The sequence below is a fragment of the Squalius cephalus genome (assembly GCF_949319135.1).
Source record: "Squalius cephalus genome assembly, chromosome: 9".
NCBI classification, from domain to species: domain Eukaryota; kingdom Metazoa; phylum Chordata; class Actinopteri; order Cypriniformes; family Leuciscidae; genus Squalius; species Squalius cephalus.
In genome coordinates, this window is record NC_137130.1 from 31,465,028 (window position 1) to 31,472,603 (window position 7,576).

Sequence of the window (7,576 nt, forward strand, 5' to 3'; positions counted from 1 at the left end):
ACCCAATTCATGGGTTGTTTGGGTTTCTGGGTTATTCTTCAAAGAGTAACCCATGTTCTGGGTTGGCTTTCTCTCTCTCTCTCTCGCCCGCCCGCAGTTGTTCTGGAATTTTCTCACAACAGTCGTTTGAAATAACTGTTGCTTCGCCCTCGATCCGTTTTGGCCTGTGCTTCATCGGTGCATCTTCATCTATATTCAAGGTAAGAGAGTATTTTCAGTGTTGATGTAATGTAAACTTTTCTGTGTCCATGTCCCTGTTGCTAGTTTAGCACCATTTGCTAAAAAAAAAAAAAACGTTGCTACGTTGAGACTAGCCGTGGTAATTCTGTGGTTGGCATGTAGCCGCGGCTATCACGACAACATCTAGGACAACTCGAGGTAACGTTATCGCACACCGGACGCGATTTTGAACACGGTCCTGAGCCGTTGCTGGGTGCCGCGGACAGACGCCGGATGGCGACGCCGGTGTGTAACGTTATGTGTTTGAATTTTAAAGACGCGGCGCTGCGCTTCTCGTCCGGTGTGCGAGCCCCTTGAGAGAGTGCACGTCCGGTGAGCGATACCTCGAGTTGTCCTAGACGCGACGCGCCGCTTCTCGTCCGGTGTGCGAGCCCCATAGCAGCGGCTACAGAGCGACGAGGCAACACAATAGTTGAGTTATGTTTACCAACTGCGCCGTGCTTATCATATACAGTGCTCTACTGGCTGAAGTAACGTTAGTGAGAGTTAAATTTAAGCGGGTCAAGTCTTCAAATTGTTGCTAACCTCTTTATTGATATGTTTTCTCCAGGTCATTTTGAAATGGACAGTTTTGTCGCTGATAAGCTAACTGAGTGGCAGCTGTCTGAGCTGACAGAGAATTTTAGAGGTGAGCATTTTACTCTTATTGCCCTTATATCATCTCTCTATACCTACATTTTTTTTAATAAGACTTAAATCTGTCAGTGCAAGATTTTGTGAAAGCCACTGCATTCCCTTAAAAGTGATTATTTGTTAGCTTGATAATGAAAGAGTGTCTGGTGAGTGGTTCACAATTGTCTCAACTTATTAACAATACTCATGTTGTCTTGTTTTCTGTCTTTCAGATGAAGACATAGATGAGGAGGCATTTCTTCTCTTTGATGAGCACACTATCAAAAATCTTGTCTCCAAAGTTGGCCCCAGGCTTAAATTCCTGAGGCTTTTCTGAGAATTGTTGTTTATTTTTCTATTTTTTATTTCTAATATTGTTATTACAGTGTGACCTAAAATAAATAGGAAAATAAACATGTCCAAGTGTGTGTTTTTTTTATATAGATTTTAATTTAATGCAATAAAAATGTAAAAGTGCTTTAAGTGTGTAATATAATGTAAAACAAAGTTTTATTTTCTGAAATAAGGCATACTGGGATAGTGACCCAAGTTAGGTTATTTTTGACCCAACTCCTGGGTTAAAAAATGATCAACTAATTTTTGGGTTATTTCTACCCAGATGTTGGGTTTTTTAAACCCATCATTTGGGTCAGGTATTTAACCCAGAATTTGGGTCAAAAAGCATAACCCAATTTTCTGAGTTGAAATAACCCATAAATTAGTTGGTCCCTTTTTAACCCAGGAGTTGGGTCAAAAATAACCCATTATGGGTTATTTTTGACCCAGGAGTTTTTAGAGTGTATGTTACTTCAAATGTTATCATTCGTTATGACGTTGTGAAACGAGATTGGAGTAAAAACATGTAGCCTAATGTTTGGCTTTCAAATGCATAGCGCTGTGCGAGTGACCCAAACTTACAATGCTTTACATTATTGTTACGTAAGGAATAATTGACGACAGGCCGTTGAATTATTAGAAAAATAATGCACACCCGAGGTGGTAATGCGCTCATGACGCGAAACAGAGGTTTGAGCCACTGATAGCAGACTAATGCAGTTATTAGTGCAGTTATTAGATAGACAGATAGAGAGACAGAGAGAGGTTGCAATAATGAGACAGAAACGCATGTGCATCAATATTATTTAATTTATTTATTAATTCATTCGTTTTAATTCATTCGTTCATTTTATTTTTCTATTATTGACAGTAGGCTGTAACGAAAACCTGTGCAGCAGGACTATCTATTTATATATATTCAGTTCAATTTTCTATTGATTATAGATAGGACTATATACTTTATTTATTAACCCTAAAACAGGCAACGTGACTCACGAGTCACATCGTTTTTATTGTCTTTTTTGGGGCCTAAGAACGATTTTTTCATCAAATCCTTTTATCATTTATCACAGCCTGGTCTGTCTTGAGTATGCTGGTCACATGATTTGCTTCAAGTTTTTTGTGATAAATTAGTCAGCCTGACCTAAATCCAACATGGCTGCCGGTGGTGCAGGACATTCAGATTTTGAGGAAAGTAAATATATATTAAACTTACTTTTCTTCTGGAAAAATAATAATAATACTGCTAACATTAATTGTGAACATTGTCTTAAGGTGCTGAAGAAGAAAATTAATTAATATGTTGTTCATGTTGTTATTTAGCACGTTTTGAAATATATGTGACTCCTGAGTCACGTTGCCTGTTTAGGGTATAAAAAAGGGATTAACTCTAATTTTGACTATCTGTGTATTTTGAGTTTTTAATTCACTATATTACAATTAAAACCTAATCTAATCATGACAAACTATATATCGTTGGAAAGGTCTAAGACTCCTCAATAGATATTCTAGCTCTGTTTTTTGTTACGAACTATGTAGGAACAGTAATAGATGAATTTATGACAAGAGTGCACCTCAAAAAATCTACATCATAACAGGAGTTCTGGCGTTTGTCACAAAAAGTCGATGCACACACTTTTAATAATTGAAACTTAAAAGTTCATAATAAAACATAATCTAGTATTTGTCAATAAAAAATTATAAAATAATATTATCCTCTAAAAAGCATAACATATATATTAGGGATGTCCCGATCCGATCACATGATCGGAAATCGGGCCCGATCACGTGTTTTCAGACTCGATCGGAATCGGACGTTACCTCCCGATCAGGACTCGGATATATATATTCTCATTATTTTTTAACACATCAATATTTATGCGGTGGCACAGAGTTATGCCGGTTTCACATTGCACGCGTTAGTAAGCAGCGCAGGAGCAGTGCGTATGGTGAGCAGGAGCAGGACACGTGCGTTTTGCTTTCACACTGGCAGCGTTTGTCACGCGCGGCTGAACCGCGGGTTGTGTAGGCTACAGACAGAGTACTCCATAATGGATAAGTTGGCATTGCTTTTTTTCGTTTTCAAATACATTTAAGAGAAAAGACTTGTCAAGAAGCTTATTTTATTAATAATTTCATTTATATAACTTTTGTTTCATCTTTGATTTTATTGTTATGGCAACGAGTTTGTTTTTGGAAATTTGTTTTCTTTTTAAATTGCTGTTGGTCATTTGATTGACTGTTTAAAACACAATAGATATCATCAATGCACTTTTTGGATAAAACTGCGGTATATTTTGGCCATGATCAATGTATTGTCACTTTAATTCAGCAAAAGCGGCGCAGCAAAAATAGACTCGGCGCCGAAACGATCGCGGCACTGCTGCTCTGCTCTACTACGCACTGCCGCGCCGCCTCTGCGCGCGGTGTGAATGCTCTAAAGCCTGGTTTAATCTGGTAACATGGGCGGCGAAAAAAAATACGCGCTGCACGCTCTGCTAACAGTGCAGTGTGAAACCGGCGTAAGAGTTAGGAGTGCAGTTCCTAAAAGCACATTACTGGCTTTGCAAACACTGTAGCACTTTTATTTTTTATTTGTTTACATGCCTGCCGGGTATTTTAAGTTGAGGTGCTATTTGTTTATATAGACTTTTTTTATATTTACTGTTGCACTAAAGTCCAAAAGTGAAGAATTTATGTATTACTTGATTGTTCAAGCTACCTCACAGAAGTGCTCTGTTTGTTAACAGAGTTGTTGAATGTTAAAATAAGGTGAATTAAATAAAAAATAAGGAACATCCTGGATCTGTTTTTTCGCTCTTCTTTATTCTTTTTTTATGTATTAAGTATCGGATCGGGACTCGGTATCGGCAGATACTCAAAATCAAATGACTCGGACTCGGACTCGAGGGCAAAAAAACCTGATCGGGACATCCCTAATATATATATATATTATCCTCTAAAATATAATATCTTTTTATCACCTTTTTTATTACATCACATATTTTAGTAGTTATCATAAATTAGGTATCATTTGAAAGCTTTCAAACTCAGAATTCATCCTGTGAAAACCGCTTTGAAATTGGACGTTGCGTTACCACGGTAACACTGTTACCACGGTTAAACGCTAGTCTAAATTATTTTCTCTGGCTCCACCCCTTTTGAGCGTAATCATGTTTCATAATTTATGATCAAAACCTTTTCTAATCTTGACAAAATATTGTCAGAAAGGTCTGAGTCTCAAGGTTTGATATTTTGTGACAGAAGTGATATTTGGACAGAAATGTATTAATTTGTTACAGCAGAATGCATACAATTCAATTCAATGGAATGTATGTCACCCGGTGGCTATTTCTGGTATTACGCCTAAACAAAATCTCATGGGAACTTCAAGTTTTGTGATATTAACTTCAAATTTGGAACAAAACATGGTTAGATATATGGCTTTGATTTTATATTAATTTTAGAGTAAAACATATTTTGTAAAATAGATATTTTATATAAAAGAATATTAAGTACAGTATATTTGATTTACTATAAATTTAAACTTCCATAACTTTTTCATACCTTCATTTTTTTAAGTGCTTTCACTTCAGCAATAATCTGCACAGTGTTTTCTTTAAAACAAGACCAAACTTAGGTCTATACCCAAAAGCATTCTTGAATTACAACCATTTAAGTTTGAATAGTGCATTTTAATGTCCATTCTCAAAAAGGGGGGTGACAGTTAAGGGTTTAAAGTATCATTTTTATGGTAACACAGGGTCCGACTTCAAAACAGTTTTCACAGGCTGAATCTTGAGTTCGTAAGCTTTCGAATGATATATAATTTGTCAACATTAGATCAGGAGAAGTATAGGATATAATTGTTTTAAACATGCAATGGCAGTTACAGTTATAGATTTGGTCCTTTTTTTATACCCTAATCAGGCAACGTGACCTGGGAGTGACAACTCATAAAATCCAAAATATATCAAATATTTCAAAAATTCTTTTGGATATGTTTTACTTAAGTCCAGATGATATAAAAAATTGCATGACATTATTTTTTGCTCATCATTTTCTACTCTTGCCTGTTTAAGGGTTAAAATTAAACTGCACATTTCCATTGATTGTGAAGTTAGACATCGAAAATGGCAGATCAAGCGCATGGGGCTGCATGTTAGCAGGTTTTTTTTTTCCTGGTGATCCTTGGCTTGATTTTCGTTTGTACTTTTGTTTAAGAGGATCAAGCTCCATTTCTTTCTTTCTGTAGCGGAAGGTGCCCAGTAGCTTCTCAGGCTTGTTTCACACTTGTGCCCTGTGATAGACATGATCTGCCTGCTCTGACAGCATTTGAACTGCAGTTCTTCTTAATGAATGGTTTGTGTATCTTTTGGATAACCCGACTGCCCCGCTGATGCGCGGAAGCATGTTTCCAAGATAGTTCACACCCATCAGTTCGTGGGAATACCAGCAATCTCTCCTGTCAAGCTTCACCTGTGAATCTTTCAGTGGATGAAGATAAGGATGTGGCATCAGGTGGGCATTTGGCGATGTACTTTCTGAAACTTTTAACTGGGCAAAGGGGGTCCCCTGGATTGGTAAACATGAATCCTCGGTAGCAGTCTTTGTTGGGATTGGTGGGCTTTTTGTGTTTTTTTGTTTTTGCATTATAAGACAAGCAAATATATTCATCATCATTTTCGTCTTTTTTTAATGACGAATGAATGCTTTCTTAATTCTCGATTTCCTTCACGCCCCCTCCTTGCCAGGTTCAGCTGAATGTCAAACCAGACCTTGCGAACCAGCCCGGCTGCTGTGTCTGGTGACAGATACGTAGAGTTACGAATGCGCTCAATTTCAGCTGTCAAAATGGGAGGATGATGAGAACTGGAGTCTTTCCCAGCCTTGCGAAACTTTTTGAGGACGGCCTTGAATACGTCGTTGGATGATTTGAATTCTGACTGCCCAATGATGTTGTATTTGGATATATAGCGGTTCAGTCCAGCTCGTAGGGAGAGAAAACTTGACACTGAATACTCTGCGCCTGATGCGTTTCGGACAGTGGCATAGAAAGCACGCAGCTGGGTATTTAAAGTGTCTGCCCCATCTCTCTCTACTTTGTCCACACAGACGTATTTTTGGCCTTAAGCCAGTCGTTAAACACACTGACAGCCCAAGCTGTTGTTTTTTTGGTGGTTTCTTCATGTTTTTCGCCCTCGAGTCTGTCTAGCTGTTCTTCGCTGATTGTTTTATGTCTTTTGTTGTTGCCTGCTGCTTTTGATGTCCTCTTCCATTTATTTGTTTTTTCATCTGGGTTATCCAATACTGCCGTCGCTCAGTTGTTAAAATTTTCATGTTCACCATAAATATTAAAATTTACTTCCGGAAAATCAAAATTGTCTGTCATTTTTTTTCTTGTTCCATTATATCCTATTTTCCGTTATTACAGTTAACTACCCGAAGTGATATGGAACTGTAATGCGGTCAAGACCTGCCTGGAACTACTTTAGCCGTGCGTTTCCCTGAAAATAATTGCACACCTTAGAACGTTCGTCAACCAATCAGATACAAGCGTTCAACGGCCCTGTAGTATAATATATTATAAACATCTATGTCTGAACAGATATTTACATTTATGCAATTGGCAGACGCTTTTATCCAAAGCGACTTACATTGCATTTTAAGTACACATTTACATTCTTATCAGTTCTTGCTTTCCCTGGGAAGTGAACCCATGACCTTGGCGTTGCAAGCGCCAACGCTCTACTTTTTGAGCTACAGGAAAGCTTTAGGCAACAAGATATCCACGAACACAGAATTTAACAGTAAACATGGGTCTAGACATTACAATATTCATCATGTTAGTGTAAACACTCATACTAGCCTACTTTTATATCATGCTGTGTTTTATATTATCAAGCTTAAAACATCCTTGTGTCCTAAATGTATATTTATTTTGCATTGAAAGGTTGCCTACCTGTCTATAATTCATATTTCAACATGTTTCAGTCGATTTCATACATTTTAGTCTGACACCAGTTCAACTAGTACATTGTGAAGTTCATGCAACAATAACACACTAACAATTATAAGTGATAATGCATGTTTTACCTTAAAAATCTTATCTTGAAATCGTATTCTTCTTCTGAGGTAAATCCAGTGTAAACTTGCAGTGTTGTCTTCCAAACTCGATGAAAAGCAGAGGAATGATGAAGTTTGATTCTTTGTTTTGAGGTAATGAGGGTTTTTACAGGTTTGCATTCCTTCATATGGACTATTTGCATGTGAATCACTCGTGACAAGTGGGTGTGGTCACATTAGAGCTAATGAGGACGCACTTGAGAAACTGTACATCTCGTTGCTTTCATACGGATTACTTAGAGAATATTTTTGATATGATTTA

General features: G+C 37.4%; 1 long non-coding RNA gene across 1 annotated transcript; it reads left to right on the forward strand.

The window, feature by feature from the left end:
- The first annotated feature begins 318 nt into the window (after window positions 1-318).
- Window positions 319-1,154, forward strand: LOC307164362. The gene is made up of 3 exons (XR_013822263.1): window positions 319-651; window positions 791-868; window positions 1,086-1,154. It is a non-coding gene; the product is annotated as an uncharacterized lncRNA (long non-coding RNA).
- Window positions 1,155-7,576: the final 6,422 nt, after the last annotated feature.